Source organism: Microcaecilia unicolor, chromosome 2 (genome assembly GCF_901765095.1).
Source record: "Microcaecilia unicolor chromosome 2, aMicUni1.1, whole genome shotgun sequence".
Classification (NCBI taxonomy): Eukaryota; Metazoa; Chordata; class Amphibia; order Gymnophiona; family Siphonopidae; genus Microcaecilia; species Microcaecilia unicolor.
Window position 1 is genome coordinate 296194288 of NC_044032.1, and position 17483 is coordinate 296211770.

Sequence of the window (17483 nt, forward strand, 5' to 3'; positions counted from 1 at the left end):
GATGTTTACCAACAATGAAATGTAACTTTGATAGTAACTCCCCCCTCACCCCCTTTCTCCCCTCTATATCTACCCTTCCTCCCCCCTCCCCTGAACCTTCAATGGTCCTTTAGACTGTAGAACAATTAAACCACATTGCGAGGAGAATCACAGCCCAGAAAGGTAATGTTCTAAGCTTGATTTAGTAAATGGCTACATGCCATGGGGTGTAATATGTCCCAGAATTGCTTCTAGGTACGCTGGAATTGTATTTTAATTGGGGATTTTAATCAAGTGAATAACTCTGATCTTAGTAACAGATTCATTCTTGGTCCTTCACAGTTCTGTAAGAATCAAACATAAAATAATATCATAAAATATACCAAATAAGGGGCTTTTTAAGTTTGTGTCCCTATTCCCTTACCAACTTAAAAAAAAAACTTAAACAGTCAGTAGTACTAAGATGCAGACAGCAGTCCTGCAGTGAGATGGTGGTTCTCTGGTCTTTTGTGGCAAGTGCTACATGTATGGTCATCTCCTTGGTGAGAAAATATGTGTGCACTTGATCCAAAATGCTCTTGGCTCTCGGAGCATGAGTCTCATGTCTGGAGGCTAGAATGGCAGACAGGTATATTTATTTTATTTATTTATTACATTTGTATCCCACATTTTCCCACCTATTTGCAGGCTCAATGTGTCTTACATAGTACCGTGAAGGCATTCACCTAGACCGGTAGAAACAAATACAAGGTGATATAGTGGTTGAATAATGGTACATGTGTTTTAGGTACAATGGGATCGAGAGGAGGAAGGTTATATATTGTCCATTACAAGCTTTGGTTTTACTGTGTTGCAGGATGTAGGTATTTATGTTGGATCGGTGGGGTATGCCTTTTTGAACAGGTTGTTTTTTAGTAATTTCCTGAAGTTTAGGTGGTCATAGGTTGTTTTCACAGCTTTTGGCAATGTGTTCCATAGTTGTGTGCTTATACAGTGGGGGAAATAAGTATTTGATCCCTTGCTGATTTTGTAAGTTTGCCCACTGACAAAGACATGAGCAGCCCATAATTGAAGGGTAGGTTATTGGTAACAGTGAGAGATAGCACATCACAAATTAAATCCGGAAAATCACATTGTGGAAAGTATATGAATTTATTTGCATTCTGCAGAGGGAAATAAGTATTTAATCCCTCTGGCAAACAAGACCTAATACTTGGTGGCAAAACCCTTGTTGGCAAGCACAGCGGTCAGACGTCTTCTGTAGTTGATGATGAGGTTTGCACACATGTCAGGAGGAATTTTGGTCCACTTCTCTTTGCAGATCATCTCTAAATCATTAAGAGTTCTGGGCTGTCGCTTGGCAACTCGCATCTTCAGCTCCCTCCATAAGTTTTCAATGGGATTAAGGTCTGGTGACTGGCTAGGCCACTCCATGACCCTAATGTGCTTCTTCCTGAGCCACTCCTTTGTTGCCTTGGCTGTATGTTTTGGGTCATTATCGTGCTGGAAGACCCAGCCACGACCCATTTTTAAGGCCCTGGCGGAGGGAAGGAGGTTGTCACTCAGAATTGTACGGTACATGGCCCCATCCATTCTCCCATTGATGCGGTGAAGTAGTCCTGTGCCCTTAGCAGAGAAACACCCCCAAAACATAACATTTCCACCTCCATGCTTGACAGTGGGGACGGTGTTCTTTGGGTCATAGGCAGCATTTCTCTTCCTCCAAACACGGCGAGTTGAGTTCATGCCAAAGAGCTCAATTTTTGTCTCATCTGACCACAGCACCTTCTCCCAATCACTCTCGGCATCATCCAGGTGTTCACTGGCAAACTTCAGACAGGCCGTCACATGTGCCTTCCGGAGCAGGGGGACCTTGCGGGCACTGCAGGATTGCAATCCGTTATGTCGTAATGTGTTACCAATGGTTTTTGTGGTGACAGTGGTCCCAGCTGCCTTGAGATCATTGACAAGTTCCCCCCTTGTAGTTGTAGGCTGATTTCTAACCTTCCTCATGATCAAGGATACCCCACGAGGTGAGATTTTGTGTGGAGCCCCAGATCTTTGTCGATTGACAGTCATTTTGTACTTCTTCCATTTTCTTACTATGGCACCAACAGTTGTCTCCTTCTCGCCCAGCGTCTTACTGATGGTTTTGTAGCCCATTCCAGCCTTGTGCAGGTGTATGATCTTGTCCCTGACATCCTTAGACAGCTCCTTGCTCTTGGCCATTTTGTAGAGGTTAGAGTCTGACTGATTCACTGAGTCTGTGGACAGGTGTCTTTCATACAGGTGACCATTGCCGACACCTGTCTGTCATGCAGGTAACGAGTTGATTTGGAGCATCTACCTGGTCTGTAGGGGCCAGATCTCTTATTGGTTGGTGGGGGATCAAATACTTATTTCCCTCTGCAGAATGCAAATAAATTCATATACTTTCCACAATGTGATTTTCCGGATTTAATTTGTGATGTGCTATCTCTCACTGTTACTAATAACCTACCCTTCAATTATGGGCTGCTCATGTCTTTGTCAGTGGGCAAACTTACAAAATCAGCAAGGGATCAAATACTTATTTCCCCCACTGTATAGGAGAAGCTGGATGCATAGGTTGTTTTGTATTTAAGTCCTTTGCAGTTTGGGTAATGGAGGTTTAGGTATGTTCGAGATAATCTGGATATGTTTCTGATTAGTAGGTCTATGAGGTCCGTCATGTATCCTGGGGCTTGGCCGTAGATAATTTTGTGGACCAGGGTGCAGATTTTGAAGGTAATACGTTCTTTGATTGGAAGTCAGTGTAGTTTTTCTCTGAGGGTTTGGCACTTTCGAATCACGGTTTGCCAAATATCAGCCTGGCTGCTGTGTTTTGAGCGGTCTGGAGTTTCTTTGTGAGTTGTTCTTTGCATCCCGCATAGATTCCATTGCAATAGTCTGCATGGCTTAGTATCGTTGATTGTATTAAGTTATGAAATATTTCCGTCGGGAAGAAAGATTTTATGCATTTAAGTTTCCACATTGAGTGGAACATTTTCTTTGTTATGGAGTTCACTTGGCTCTTGAGTGTGAGGTTGCAGTCGATTGTAACGCTGAGTATTTTAGACTGTTTGAGATGGGGAGGGAGTGTTCTGAGATGGGAGGTTGTGGGTGTGTGTGTATTGTGTTGAGAGGATGAGGCAGTGTGTTTTTTCAGTGTTCAGTTTTAGTTGAAAGGAGTTTGCTCATGAATTCATGGTGTTCAGACCGAGTTTGATTTCGCTGGTGATTTCTGTTGGTCATATCTGAAGGAAATGTATTTTGTGACATCGTCTGCACAGATGAACGGGTTGAGGCCTTGCTTTGATAAGGACTTATCCAGTGGGATCATCATTATGTTGAAAAGTATTGGTGATAGTGGTGATCCTTGGGGTACTCCACAGTCTGCTTTCCAAGGTGGTGATATGTTGAAGTTTGATTTCACTTGGTATGTTCTGGTGGTTAGAAAGCCCTTGATCCAATTGAGTATGTTTCCACCAATCCCAAAGTAATCTAAGAGTCTTAGTAGTATATTATGGTTTACCATGTCGAATATGCTCGACATATCGAATTGGAGGAGAAGTATGCTTTTGCCTGTGGCTATTTCCTGCTTGAATCAAGCCAGAAGAGTGACTAGCACAGTTTCGGTGCTATGGAGGGGGCGAAATCCCGATTGTGATTCATGTAATATTGAGAAGTTGTCTTCGTAGTCAGTAATCTGGTTACCATGCTCTCCGACAATTTGACTACTAATGGGATAGATGCAACTGGGCGGTAGTTGGCGAGTTCGGTTGTTTTGGTTTTTTTCGTATCTTTTGGGATTGGGGTGAGTAGGATGTTGCTGTATGCCTCAGGGAAAAGACCTTGTTGGAGCATGTAGTTTAGGTGAGATGTGAGGTCTGTTATGAAGCGGTCAGGGGCGGATTTTAGTAGGTAGCTGAGGCAGATATCCAGTTTGCAGTGGGTGCTGGAGAACCTTTTGATCGCGTGGGTGACTTTTTCGACGGTGAGGAGCGTGAAATTTGACCATGTTCGGTCAGCTGGGTATTCTCCAGGGTTTGGATCCAAATTATTGATGAAGTTCTTGGTATCAGTATTGTCCTGGGGTAGCGTTTTGCGTAGGTTTGTAATTTTTTCATTGAAGTATTTAGTGAGATTGTCTGCAGATGGAATGTCTGTATTGGTAGCAGTGACCGCTGTGGTGTCTAATAGTTTGTTCACAAGTTGGTATAGTTTCTTCGTGTCTTTGTAATCAGGCCCTAATTTAGTTTTATAGTTTACCCTTTTGTTTTGTCTTATTGCATATTTGTATTTTCATGAATATAGTAGTACAGTCCCACTTCCAAGGCAGCTTGTGTGCTGCCTTGGACGAGAGAAGTTACTTGGAAGAAGAGTATCATTTTAGTATGGCAGGTGGTCAGGACCTGCCTTCTGGGTGATTTATTCTTTTGCATCAAAAATGTATTTCCAGGGGTGTGTAACCAGGCAGGAAGGGTTAGGATGGTCACTGTTGACAACTCAGTCATTAGGAATGTAGATAGCTGAGTGACTAGAGGGCATAAGGATCACTTAATAACCTGCCTGCCTGCTATACCACCTAGATAGGATTGGGTTTCTTTGTGAGCAAGAGGTGTGAAGGGTCCAGGAAATCTAATATGAGCAATAAATAATAAAATAGAATGCCTTTATTATACATCACAAACAAAACCTCAGAGTAGATAAATGATGCAAATTGCAACTGTAATTCAATCTAAAGAAAACACATGGCTATTCCATATCATCAAGCTGATCAATCCATAGACTGGTGGGTTGTGTCCATCTACCAGCAGGTGGAGATAGAGAGCAAACTTTTGCCTCCCTATATGTGGTCATGTGCTGCCGGAAACTCCTCAGTATGTTCTCTATCTCAGCAGGTGGTGGTCACACACAGCAGCAGCTCTGGCTAGGCCTCCAAGCCTAATTTTTAGGTTTTGTTGAGTGCCTGGGGTTGAGGGCTCTTTTGAGCAAGTGCAAACCTGGTGGTGCCAGGTCCCTCCTTTTCTCCCCCCTCCCGCTGGCTCCGTTTAAAAAAAAAAAAAAAAAAAAATTTTTAAACGTCCTTAAAGGCGTTTATTTCGACGTTTATTTAAACGTTCATTGCAGCTACTCACTGGGACACCAGTTCGTTACAGCTCGGAGAGGACAGCAGGTAATTTTTACCTTTTTATAGCGGGCAGGGGGTTCCCCGATTCTTCTCCTCGTGGCATATGGCGTCGGAGGGCGAGGGCGCAAAGGGTCGCTCCCCGGATCGCTTGAGCGCTTCTAGAGGGGATGCGGGGGTCTTACAGCCTGATTCGCCCTTGTTGGGTGACAGTTTCGTGACCGATGAATGTCCCGGTCCTTCCTCCGGCGTGGCGGTTTTTCCCGCCATAAACGCCCATCCCCCGCTCCTCGCCTCCGCCATCTTGGCCGGCCACGCGGCTCGGACGGCTTCTTCGTGGGCCGCCCTTGAGGTTGGAGACATTAATGCCATGAACGCCCTTAATTTGGGCGACGGCACAAAAGCGGCTAAATTTAAGCGCCGTTCTTCCCGCGCGGCTCCTTCGCGGAGTGTCGCGCCGGACGCCATTTTGGATGCGCAGCATGTCTCTCCCCTGCTCTTGCGAGCGCCGGTTGAGGGTGCGTCTAGGGCTGTTGCCCAGGCTGCGGAAGTGCACAGTCTGGGGGGTTTCTTCCCCGTGTTTGTTTTGCTGCTGCATCAGGCTTTCCTCATGCAAAACGCTGCCCCTGCTCCCTCGTCTGGTAAAGAGGTTGAGGTTCCCAGAGGTAAACGCCCTCGGGTTGATTCCCAGGCCTTGGATGACTTTGTCTCCTCCGATGTAGATGAGGGCAGCGTGTCTGAGGTCTCCCAACGGTCCTTTGCGGATTCCTTGGAGGAGACGGATCCCCGCTCGGATGGAGCGGATGACCCCTCTGCAGCGGCTCTTTAGCTCAGAGGTTTTGCCCAACCTGTTAGTGCAGGCCATGGGCATTTTGAAGATTTCCTCTCCGGAGGACGTCTCTCCCTCAGCCCCTGTTGGCTCTGCCATTATGCTGGGGACGAAGCGCCCGCCTAGAACCTTCCACATGCATGATGCCATGCACTCCTTAATTTCGGCTCAATGGGATGTCCCGGAAGCGAGCCTTAAAGTGGCTAGGGCTATGTCCCGCCGCTATCCTTTGCCTGAAGGTGAACGTGAGGCCTTTCTGTGGCCTACCGTGGATTCTTTAATCACTGCGGTGACTAAGAAAACGGCGTTACCAGTGGAAGGTGGCACGGCCCTATAGGACGCCCAAGACAGAGGATTGGAGGCGGCCTTAAGGTCGTCCTTTGAGGTGGCTGCTTTAAGTTTGCAGGCCTCAGTTTGCGGCTCCTATGTGGCCAGGGCGTACCTGACTATGGTGCAGCGGGCTTCCCCCTCGGATCATTCCTTGAGGGCTGTTTGGCCGGCCCTGGAATCGGGCTTAGCCTATTTGGCAGACTTGCTGTATGATGTCTTGAGAGCCTCAGCTAAAGGCATGGCTCAGACAATCTCTGCGCGGCGGTGGCTTTGGCTGAAACATTGGTCTGCTGACCATGCCTCTAAATCCCGCCTGGCTAGATTGCCTTTTAAAGGCAAGCTGCTCTTTGGGGTCGAGCTGGACAAAATCGTGACCGATCTCGGCACGTCTAAGGGCAAGAAGTTACCAGAGGTCAGGGCTCGGGCTAGTACTCGTCCTGGTACCTCCAGAGGACGGGCTCAGGAAGCCCGTCGGTACCGCCCGGGCAGGTCGGGCTCCTCTGCCCTCTCTTCCTTCAAGAGGAACTTCTCCCCCAAGCAGCATTCCTTTCACAGAGACCGCCGTCCCGGAGGTGCTCCCTCCGGTCCTCCCTTAGGGTCTCGTACCCAATGACGGGGCCTTGGTCCACGCCTCAGTGCAGATTGGAGGACGGCTGTCCTCGTTTATGGGCGAGTGGACCACAATAACTTCAGACGCTTGAGTGCTGGAAGTCATCAGAGACGGCTACAAGCTAGAGTTCTGCCGACCCTTAAAAGACGGGTTTGTACTCTCTCCCTGCAAGTCTCCGGTCAAAGCTGTGGCAGTGCAGCAGACCTTGGACAATCTGTTCCGCCTGGGGGCGGTCGTTCCGGTGCCAGAGAATCAGCCTGGCAAGGGATGTTACTCCTTTTTCTTTGTGATTCCAAAGAAAGGAGGTTCTGTACGGCCTATCCTCGACCTCAAGGGGTCCATTGGGCCTTGAAAGTTCGGCACTTTCGCATGGAGACCCTCCGCTCTGTTATAGCGGCAGTGAAGGCAGGAGAGTTCCTGGCATCCTTGGACTTCAAGGACGCGTACTTGCATATTCCCATCTGGCCTCCTCATCAACGCTTTTTGCGTTTTGCAGTACTGGTCGACACTTCCAGTTCAGAGCCCTCCCGTTCGGGTTGGCTACTGCTCCGCGGACCTTCTCCAAAGTAATGGTGGTCATCGCGGCCTTCCTGTGGAAGGAAGGAGTTCAAGTCCATTCTTATCTGGACGACTGGTTGATCCAAGCCCCTCTTATGCAGAGTGCGGCAAAGCTGTGAACCGGGTGGTTGCTCTTTCGAGCTCCCTGAGGTGGATCATCAACTGGGAGAAAAGCCAGCTGCGCCCGACTCAGTCCCTGGAGCATCTGGGAGTTCGATTCGACACCCAAGTGGGCAGAGTGTTCCTGCCAGACAATTGGATTGTCAAGCTTCAGGCTCAGGTGGACTAGTTCCTAGTAGCCTCTCCTATTCGGACTTGGGACTATGTGCAGCTGTTGGGCTCTATGTCGGCCACGATGGATGTAGTGCCCTGGGCCAGGGCTCATATGAGACCACTTCGACAATCTCTGCTGCTGCGCTGGACTCCGATGTCGGAGGATTATGCTGTGCGCCTTCCCTTGGACCCAGCAGTGCGCAAGGCGCTGAGCTGGTGGACGCAGACAGACAAGTTGTCTGCAGGAATGCCTCTGGTGACCCCGGAGTGGATTGTCGTCACGACGGACGCCTCTTTGTCGGGCTGGGGAGCCCTCTTCTTGGGAAGGACAGCGTAGGGGCTCTGGTCTCCTGCAGAGGCAAAGTGGTCTATCAACCTCCTGGAACTCAGAGCCATTCGGTTGGCGTTTTTGGAGTTCATCCCGGTACTGGCGTTGAAGCCAGTACGGGTCCTGTTGGACAATGCCACGGCTGTGGTCTATGTCAACCGCCAGGGAGGTACCAAGAGCGCCCCTCTAGCCAAGGCAGCCGTGAATCTATGCCAGTGGGCGGTAGCGAGCCTGGAGCAGCTGTCAGCAGCCCACATTGCCGGAGTCATGAATGTCAAGGCGGATTTTCTCAGTCGCCATACCTTGGATCCCGGAGAGTGGCAGTTATCGGCTCAGGCGTTCTTGGATATCACGAAGCGCTGGGGCCAGCCGAGCCTAGATCTATTGGCGTCATCGGCCAGTTGCCAAGTGCCGCGTTTTTTCAGCAGAGGACGGGACCCTCGATCTCTGGGAGTCGATGCTCTCCTCTAACAGTGGCCAACACAAGAGCTTCTCTATGTGTTCCCGCCCTGGCCCATGTTGGGCAGGGTGCTAGACCGATTGGCAAAGCATCCGGGCTGGATAATCCTGGTGGGGCTGCCAGTGGAGCAGGGTCTGTTACATCAGGGTCCCGTGGTGATGGAGGATCCCTCCCCCTTTGGGCTTACGGCCTGGCTATTGAGCGGCAGCGTTTGAGGAAGAAGGACTTCTCAGACTAGGTCATTGCCACTATGCTGAGAGCGAGGAAGCGCTCTACTTTTACTGCTTACGCCAGGGTTTGGCGTACCTTTGCAGCGTGGCGAAGCAGGCTCATTTTCTTCATTCACTGCTCCAATTTCTTCAGTGTTGGCATTCCTGCAAGAAGGTCTGGAGAAAGGCCTGTCGCTCAGTTCCCTTTAAGTCCAGGTAGCGGCCCTGGCTTGCTTCAGGGACCGCCTGAAGGGTGCTTCCCTGGCTTCGTAGCCAGATGTGGTGCGTTTTCTCAAGGGAGTTAAGCACCTGCGCCCTCCTCTGCACTCAATGGTGCCTGCGTGGAATTTTAACCTGGTGCTCAGAGCATTACAGAAGCCGCCTTTTGAACCCTTGTTGAGGGCATCTCTGAAAGACCTGATGTTGAAAGCAGTCTTTTTGGTGGCTATCCTTCAGCCAGAAGAGTTTCCGAGCTCCAGGCACTCTCATGTCGAGAGTCTTTTCTGCAGTTCACTGAGGCAGGAGTGACTATTCGCACAGTGCCTTCCTTCCTGCCCAAGATTGTTTCTCGCTTCCATGTGAATCAGCAGCTCTGTCTCCCTTCCTTTCGTAGGGAGGACTACCCAGAGGAGTACTCTGCTCTTAAATATCTGGATGTGAGACGAGTCATCATCAGATACTTGGAAGTGACCAATGATTCCGGAAATCGGATCATCTGTTTGTCCTGTTGGCAGGTCCTCGTAAGGGTCTGCAGGCTGCTAAGCCTCCAGTGGCAAGATGGGTCAAGGAAGTCATTGCTGCGGCTTATGTGGCCGCGGGGAAGGTGCCGCCTATCCAGCTGAAGGTTCACTCCACTAGAGCTCAGGCGGCCTCGATGGCAGAGGCCGGGTCCGTCTCCTTGGAAGAGATATGCAAGGCGGCAACTTGGGCATCGGCCCATACATTCTCCAAGCATTACCGCTTGACTGTGGCGGCACGGGCGGAGGCCCGATGTGGAGCTTCAGTGTTGCGTTCAGGGATTTCTATGTCCCGCCCTGGGTGAGTACTGCTTCGGTACATCCCACCAGTCTATGGATTGATCAGCTTGATGATATGGAAGGTAAAATTATGTATAATCATACCTGATAATTTTCTTTCCATTAATCATAGCTGATCAATCCATAGCCCCGCCCAGATATCTGTATGGTTTCTATTCTGGTTGCATTTCAGGTTCAAGTTTAGTCTTCAGTTACTTCAGGAAGACTTCGGGTTCAAGTTTTTTCACTTGGATTCTTCAAGAGTTGAGACGAGTTTGTGTTACAGTGAGCTGCTGCATTCCTCTCCCCTCCGTTTTACGGGGCTGGATTGAAACATAAATTCTGCCGGCACTCCCTCCCGCTTCGTGCGGTTGTAGGGCAGTTTTGTACCCCTCCCGCTTCGGCGGTGCTAGGGTCAGTCAGCTCCTCCCGCGGTTGCGGTTGCAGGATAAGCCAGATCCCCCCGCATTGGCGGGTGTGGTGTCCCTCCCCCGCTCCACGGGGATGAGCTGGACGGATTCCCCTCCCCCACTTGTGTGGGGATGAGCTGGGTTAATTCCCCTCCCCCACTTGTGTGGGGATGAGCTGGGTTAATTCCCCTCCCCCGTTTCGGCGGTGGTGAGCTGGGCAGAGTGTCCCTTTGTGGGTGTAATTCACTAAGTGCTGAGTCCTGCAGATGGAGCTTTGATATCGACATACTGAGGAGTTTCCGGCAGCACATGACCACATATAGGGAGGCAAAGGTTTGCTCTCTATCTCCACCTGCTGGTAGATGGACACAACCCACCAGTCTATGGATTGATCAGCTATGATTAATGGAAAGAAAATTATCAGGTATGATTATACATAATTTTACCTTAAGCTGTATAGTTCGCTGTTCAATTTTACTTAGTATTCCACAAATAAAATAGTTAAGCAGTTTACAAATTAAAAATATAATTGAGGTTGAAATAGGAGGATGGGAACAAAGGGTAAGTTTGAATACATGGGAAATTTAATAAAATCCAAGAGTGGAATAAGAATATAATTAAAACCATATATATATGTTGAAGACCTCTGAACATGATAGTGTTATTGTGATTATTAAAATGTAATTGTCAGAATGATAGAAATTTTTTACAACTTTTTTACAAATGAAAATAAAATGTAATACTTAATATGAAGAGAGATCGGAAGATCTGAATATGTATACCCTAGAGGAAAAGAGAAATAGGGGAGATATTATACAGACATTTAAGTACTTGAAAGGTATTAATATAGCAGCAAATCTCTTCCAGAGATGGGGAAAGCAGTTGAACTAGAGGATATGAATTGAGGTTGCAGGGTGGTAGGCTTAGAAGTAACACCAGAAAATATTTTATAGAGAGGGTAGTGGATGTTTTTTAAAATTTTGTGGGGTAAACTGAGAGGATGGAATCAAAACATGATTATTGAGGCATTATGAAGAGCTAGAGTGGTGCTTATTTGGCAACTCCAGTAACTGGGAGCTAAGACCAATGCTGGACAGACTTCTAAGGTCTATGACCCGTAAATGACAAAAGACAGATAAAGATCAAGTCTGTGTACTTTATATCACATTAATATCATATGTTAGTGAGTGTGCTGTGCATTTCAAGGGAGGAGGGAAGACATCTTAATTTTGAAATTAGCAAGTTAAATGCTGTTAACAATATTGTAAGTTTAAGCATATATTGTTCCAAATCTGTGTCATGTTGAACTGCCTATATGTGGTTGGCATGATGGCAAATTGCCAACCAGTATATAATCAACAATGAATGTAACCTGTATGTAGTGGCGGGTTGGCCTCTGGCTGCCTTGTTGGACATATTGGAGGGACCATGCAGGTCTTTATCTGCTGTCATTTACTATGGGCTTCTTTTACAAAGCCGCACTAGTGATCCCATTCAGTTTCTATGGGCTTCCTCTCATTTGCCGCAGTGGAATCACTAGTGTGTCTTTGTAAAGAAGCCCTATGTTACTAAATAAAATTTAATATTTATCATTGCACCATCAGTCTTGGTTACAATAAATCCCAGTGATCACTTTTCCCGACTTGACTTTCATGTCATCTGCTTCTGAGGTTCACTTTATTTATTTGGAGTTTGCTGAAACCCTTATCAGAGACTTGGAGAACAATGAACCTTGAAAAAGGGATGATGTGTCATACTTATATAGAGCTACTCAGAGAAATGTAATGACATCAGCACTAAAGGTTTATATATCCAGCATGCATTTACTATAGACTCTCACAAATCAGTCAAACTTTGATCAAGTGTGTATGAAATGTCCATATCGTAATTTTCTGATGACGATGACTCTGCCTTGCTTTCGACCATAGAAACATATTTGGCTTTACACTTGGAACACATTTTTTGACCCGGCTTCACATTTGTTTTCAATTTATTCAAATCATCGGACATGGCTAGATCGACTTTCAACAGTCCATGTTTAACTATGTGATTTTGTTTGTCGAATGGGTTGCAGCACGACTTTTGCTTCATTTCGTACTTTTCCAAATACATCGCTTTGTGATGCAGGCAGATTTGGTCGTCGTCTGTGAACTCAACCTCCGATCGCCGAGAAATGAGCATTTTTTCATTGGCGGACAAGCTGTGGACATAATGCAGCCCAATTTCATTAGAATAAAATGAACCATGGTGGCAAGTTGACGACAATTTTTTTCCAACAACGCAAATGGGCAAAGTGGGATTGTCAGTTGACTCTTTGACATTCATTTTCGCATATTAAGCAAAATCGCAATATTCCTTGTCATCAAGCAGATGCAGCCATTACAGATGGGTTGTATCCATCAACCAGCAGAGGGAGATAGAGAGCACACTTTTTTCAGTGCCTCATACCAGCTTGCTCCACTGCCTCTCTTCAGTATTCTCTATCTCCCCTAGCAGAGTGGCTGCAGCTTCTTCAAGCTCCATCTAAAATCTGCCTGGAGGTTGCTCCTGTGCTTTTGCCAGTTGTTAGCAGGGGTGTTGGAGGCTATAGCAGCTTCACTTTAAAGGCACATAGGTTCGCCCTTTCCCTGCCTTACCCATACCTCCGTGGATGTGGACACATTGCTTAGCTTTCCCTGTCCTTCCCCACCAACAGTGGATGCAGGCACATAGGTTTGCCCTTTCCCTGCCTTTCCCACTCACCTGAGCCTCCGGAGTTCTATTTACCTCTGTTTTCCTCACAGTGTTAAAAAAAAAAAAAAAAAAAAAAAAGTTGCGTTGCGCTTTGGCGCTTGACGCTGGAACAGAGGTTTTTCCTTGCCTTTTTCTGTGGGACCGGAGCTGTGATACTCGGTCCAGTGAGGTAAGAGTGTTTTCTGACTCCTCCGGGGTGGGCCCGCGATCGGGGCGATTTGGCGTGAACCGCCATTTTGAATTTTACCGCCGTTTTCGGCGATGGCTGCGGAGACAGTAAAGCGCTGTTCCAAGTGTGGCAAGCGCAGATCAGCAGCGGGGCTCTGTAAATCATGCTGTACAGACGTTAGAGCCGGCCCGAGCATGGTGAGCGACGATTCTTCGCGCTCTGAGCTGGTAGCGGACGCCATTTTGAATTTACCACATGGCGCGACCTCCACTGAGACTGAGAGTCCTGAGCCCGGGGGGGAGGCCTCGGAGTGAGGCTGATATGAGAGCTACTAGCCCCGGCAGAGATCCGGGTGCCCAGGGTGAGTTTTTCTCTCCTGATTTTGTCTTATTAATGCATGAAGCATACATGCTTAAAAGAGCTCTCCCACAAAGCCCTGCAGGGGCCTCTTCTAATGCACCCCCGGTGGATTCTAGCCTGGGTATGCCCTCTGAGGCGTTATTCCCTGATATTTGGCAGAATATGAAGCGCAGAAGGGCTCTTTCCCCATCAGAGAGTGCTGCACCTCCATTCCCCCCCCCCCCCCCCCGTGGTCGGGCTGCGAGGATTCGGAGGACTCTGGCAGGCCTTCATGGTCTGAGGAGCCAGAGTCTGGTGCAGAAGTGACTCAGGATCTGGACGATCCCTCCGCGGTGAGGATTTTCCACCGTGATGAGCTGCCAGCACTTATTTCTGATGCCCTGCAGGCTCTCTCTATTGAGGACCCTGCCTGTGGCACAGCCTCCTCTGTGAATCCTAGGATGGCTAGTACCAAAAAGCCTGCTCGAGCCTTTCCTTTGCATGACTCCATCCAAGAGCTTATTTCAGCTCAATGGGCTGACCCCGAAGGACCTTTGAAAGTTTCCAGGGCTATGAGGCAATTATACCCTCTGAATGAGAAGCATATGGCTCGCTTTGCTATGCCTAAAGTGGATGCCCTAGTCACAGCTGTGACAAAGAGAACTACCCTCCCTGTTCACGGAGGTGTTGCCCTGAAGGATATTCAAGACCGTAGATTGGAATCAGCACTTAAACGGTCATTTGAAATTGCAGGTCTCACTATTCGGGCGTCTGCATGCAGTTGTTATGCTGCTAGAGCCTGCCTGGCTTGGTTGCAACAGGCAACAGCCCTTTTCAGATGTGGCTCCGCGGATGGCGTCGGCCTTGTCCTTTCTTGCTGACGCCCTTTATGATATTGTCAGAGCTTGAAGAAGCTGCAGCCACTCTGCTAGGGGAGATAGAGAATACTGAAGAGAGGCAGTGGAGCAAGCTGGTATGAGGCACTGAAAAAAGTGTGCTCTCTATCTCCCTCTGCTGGTTGATGAACACAACCCATCTGTAATGGCTGCATCTGCTATGACTAAAGGAAAGAAAATTATCACGGTAAGAACCTAATTTTCCCATTAATAATATGAAGTAAGTGTATTAAATTAATGCGAATCTGAAAAAGAGAAGTTATAAAGATTCTTATGTTATGACAGAAACATACTACACCTGCACAGTACAGAATCCTATAGCCGAAACATGCTAATGCGCGGCATCAATAAGGTACTTACAGAATATTTAACCAATGTCATTAGTGTAGAAGCACCGCTAGTAGACTAACAGATTCATATAGCATACAAAAATGAATTATAAACTTTAAACTTCAGCAGAAATGGAAAGAAAACGACACAATATAGAAAAATGCATGTTGAAGTATATGACGTTGCGATAGCAACGTCCTCAACTTTGTCCCTATTTCTAGGGCCTTATATGCCAGCGATGAAAAACCAACCCTACTTTTTAAAGGGGTTTGAAACATGCTCTTTCTAATGAAAATGATTAAAAAGAGTTTCCAGAAGGTCTTTTTTTGTAAAAGTGGCCTAAAACTACCCTATTTTTGGCGTTTTTGCCAAAATCATCAACTTTACACTCAATTTGTGAACTAATGTAAAATATTAGGAGAATGAAATTTTATATTCGAAAACCTTGTGTTGATAAGTTGTTGTGTGCAAAGTTTCATGTTTATCACACCTTTAATTCCAGAGATACAAAAAGCCAAACCTTACAATTTTTTCGTGCCGCAAATTTTTCGGACCAAGTTTGCTCCAAGTTTTCTTCATGGAAATCGCTCATGAAGATTTTTTTTATTATTTTGTTTAATTGAGCGCAAAAAGTTGTACAAGATGGTCAAGTTTTGTTTCTCTCAACCAAATATTGCCGGAGACAGTGTCTCAAAGTTACCGAAATCACGGAGTCATACCATAGAAGGCTGCAGTATGGGGTCAAACAGATTACTATATCTCAGCAAGTATTGCATCGGCGAACGTAAAACTTTACCAATGTTCATTGGGGACATGTATGAATGTTCACAGAAAATTTGATCGAAATCCGTGATGGTCGAGCAGGGCACTTCTCTGAAATCAGACCACTTGACATGGAATGACCCAACTGTGAGTGTAGTATAAGCATTCCTGTTTGATAGAGCTCAGATTGAGCGGCCTAATTGGGTTTTCCATGTTTCCCAGTGTACGTCTTTGAGCACCAATGCTTGGCTATTTGTAATACTGAACTTTCCAGGCTGCACGATACCCGTAGGGGACGAATTATTTGGAACTACTTTTTTTTCTTCATCCTCATCCACTGGTTGATGGGCATAACTCTCACCTAGACTGGTCTGGTGGGATTAAAGGAAATAAAATTAGCAGGTAGAAAATATTTTTTCCTTATTTCACTAGGACCAATGTGTACCTGGCTGCCATTCAGGTCTGAGCCACCTTGTCAAAACAGAGCGCAAAAAAGCTTTTCAGCATGAACTCCATTGGAATTTCCCGAGATATTATTTCTTCAACTTAATTCTTGGTGGAACAAGGTAGCTTTCTGAGTTCTCAAGAAGAAAAAAAGAGTTCAGATGCAGTGCTTAATAATTAATTCTATGCCAGTTGAGACCTTTTTGTTGGAGTATAAGTGTAACTACCTCCATACTATAGATTGAGCAGCACTGTTTTAGCTGGGACATGCAGCACACTCTTAATCTGCAATAATTGTGGTTTCTAGTTTCAACCTTTTCTTCTGTTTTTCCTGTGCATGGGCTAGCTCAGTGCATTTCTGCATCATCCTGACACTATCAGGGCTGCAGAGCTTGGCTGCAGCATTTCTTGAATATCTTTCATATGGGTTCAGTTAGACAAACCAGTGTGTAGATTCACCAGATCTGCATTTTCTCTTCTAAAAACAATACTGAATTTTAAAAGAAGCCAGCATAGAGAAATTAGTTGGTAGTTCTATCCCATCTTCAGTGCCCATAATTTATTTTAGCTGTAGCGTTCTGTGTAACTTGAAGATAAAATACCTAAGTAGGTTTCATGCTTAAAGTAAGAAATTTAAAAGTACAGGATCATGCATTTAGAGCCTCAGAAACCCAAGGGAGTGGTACAGTATAGGAGTTGAAGAAATCTGTCAGTGAAAGAAGAGAGGGATCTGGGAGTGATCATATCTGACAGTCTTAAGATAGCCAAAAGGTAGAAAAGACAGTGGCAAAAACCAGGAAGATGCTTGGGTGCATAGAAAGAGGAATAGCTGGCAGGAAAAGGTGGAGATAGTGCCTCTGTATAAGTCTGAGACCTTAGAATACTATGTACAATTCTGGAAACCTCACCTTTAAGAGGATATAAACAGGATGAAGTTGGTTCAGAGGGCAGCTGCTAAAATGGTCAGTGGTCTTCATTATAAAGCATATGGTGACAAAGATCTAAAAATGTATAGTTTGGAAGAAAGGCAGAAGATGGGAGCTATGATAGACTTTTAATTACTCTGTGTTAAACGTTCTCAGAAGGTGGACCTCTCATTTTAAAGGAAGCTCTGGAATGGGGACAGTATCTGAATTCAAGAAATCAAAGGACAGACAGAGAAGGATCTCCGAGGGAGAGGAAGAGAGATTGTAGAGCTTAGTAGTTGTTGATGGGCAGACTGGATAGGCTTTTACAAACCTAGGACTCATCTACTAATGTGCATTAAACATTTGAGTTAATCCCAAAATTGGTAAATAGGTCCTATTGAGACTAATGGTAATTGTCTTATTTAAACCACATTAATACACGTTAATTAAAGCATATTAGTAAATGAGATCTTTAGTTGTCCTACTTTTAGAATAGATTTTGCCACATGCATCCTATGTAATAACTAGTAAATAAGGCCCGTTTCAGAGAGAAATGAAACGGGCGCTAGCAAGGTTTTCCTGGGAGTGCATTTGGTTGAGAGAGTGTGTGTGAGAGTGTGTGAGAGAGAGAGACAGCGTGAATGTGCGTGTGTGACATATAGTGAGACTGTGTGAGAATGAGAGTGTGTGTGTGAGAAAGAATGATAGTGTGTGGCAGGGCCCCCCCCCCCCCGGTCTCCCGGCCTCCTTC

At 46.4% G+C, this 17483-nt stretch overlaps 1 protein-coding gene across 2 annotated transcripts in view; it reads left to right on the forward strand.

Moving 5' to 3' along the window:
* Positions 1 to 17483, forward strand: part of MPDZ (multiple PDZ domain crumbs cell polarity complex component) — a 571809-nt gene that overhangs the window by 53910 nt on the left and 500416 nt on the right. The gene's annotated exons all lie outside the window — the stretch shown is intronic.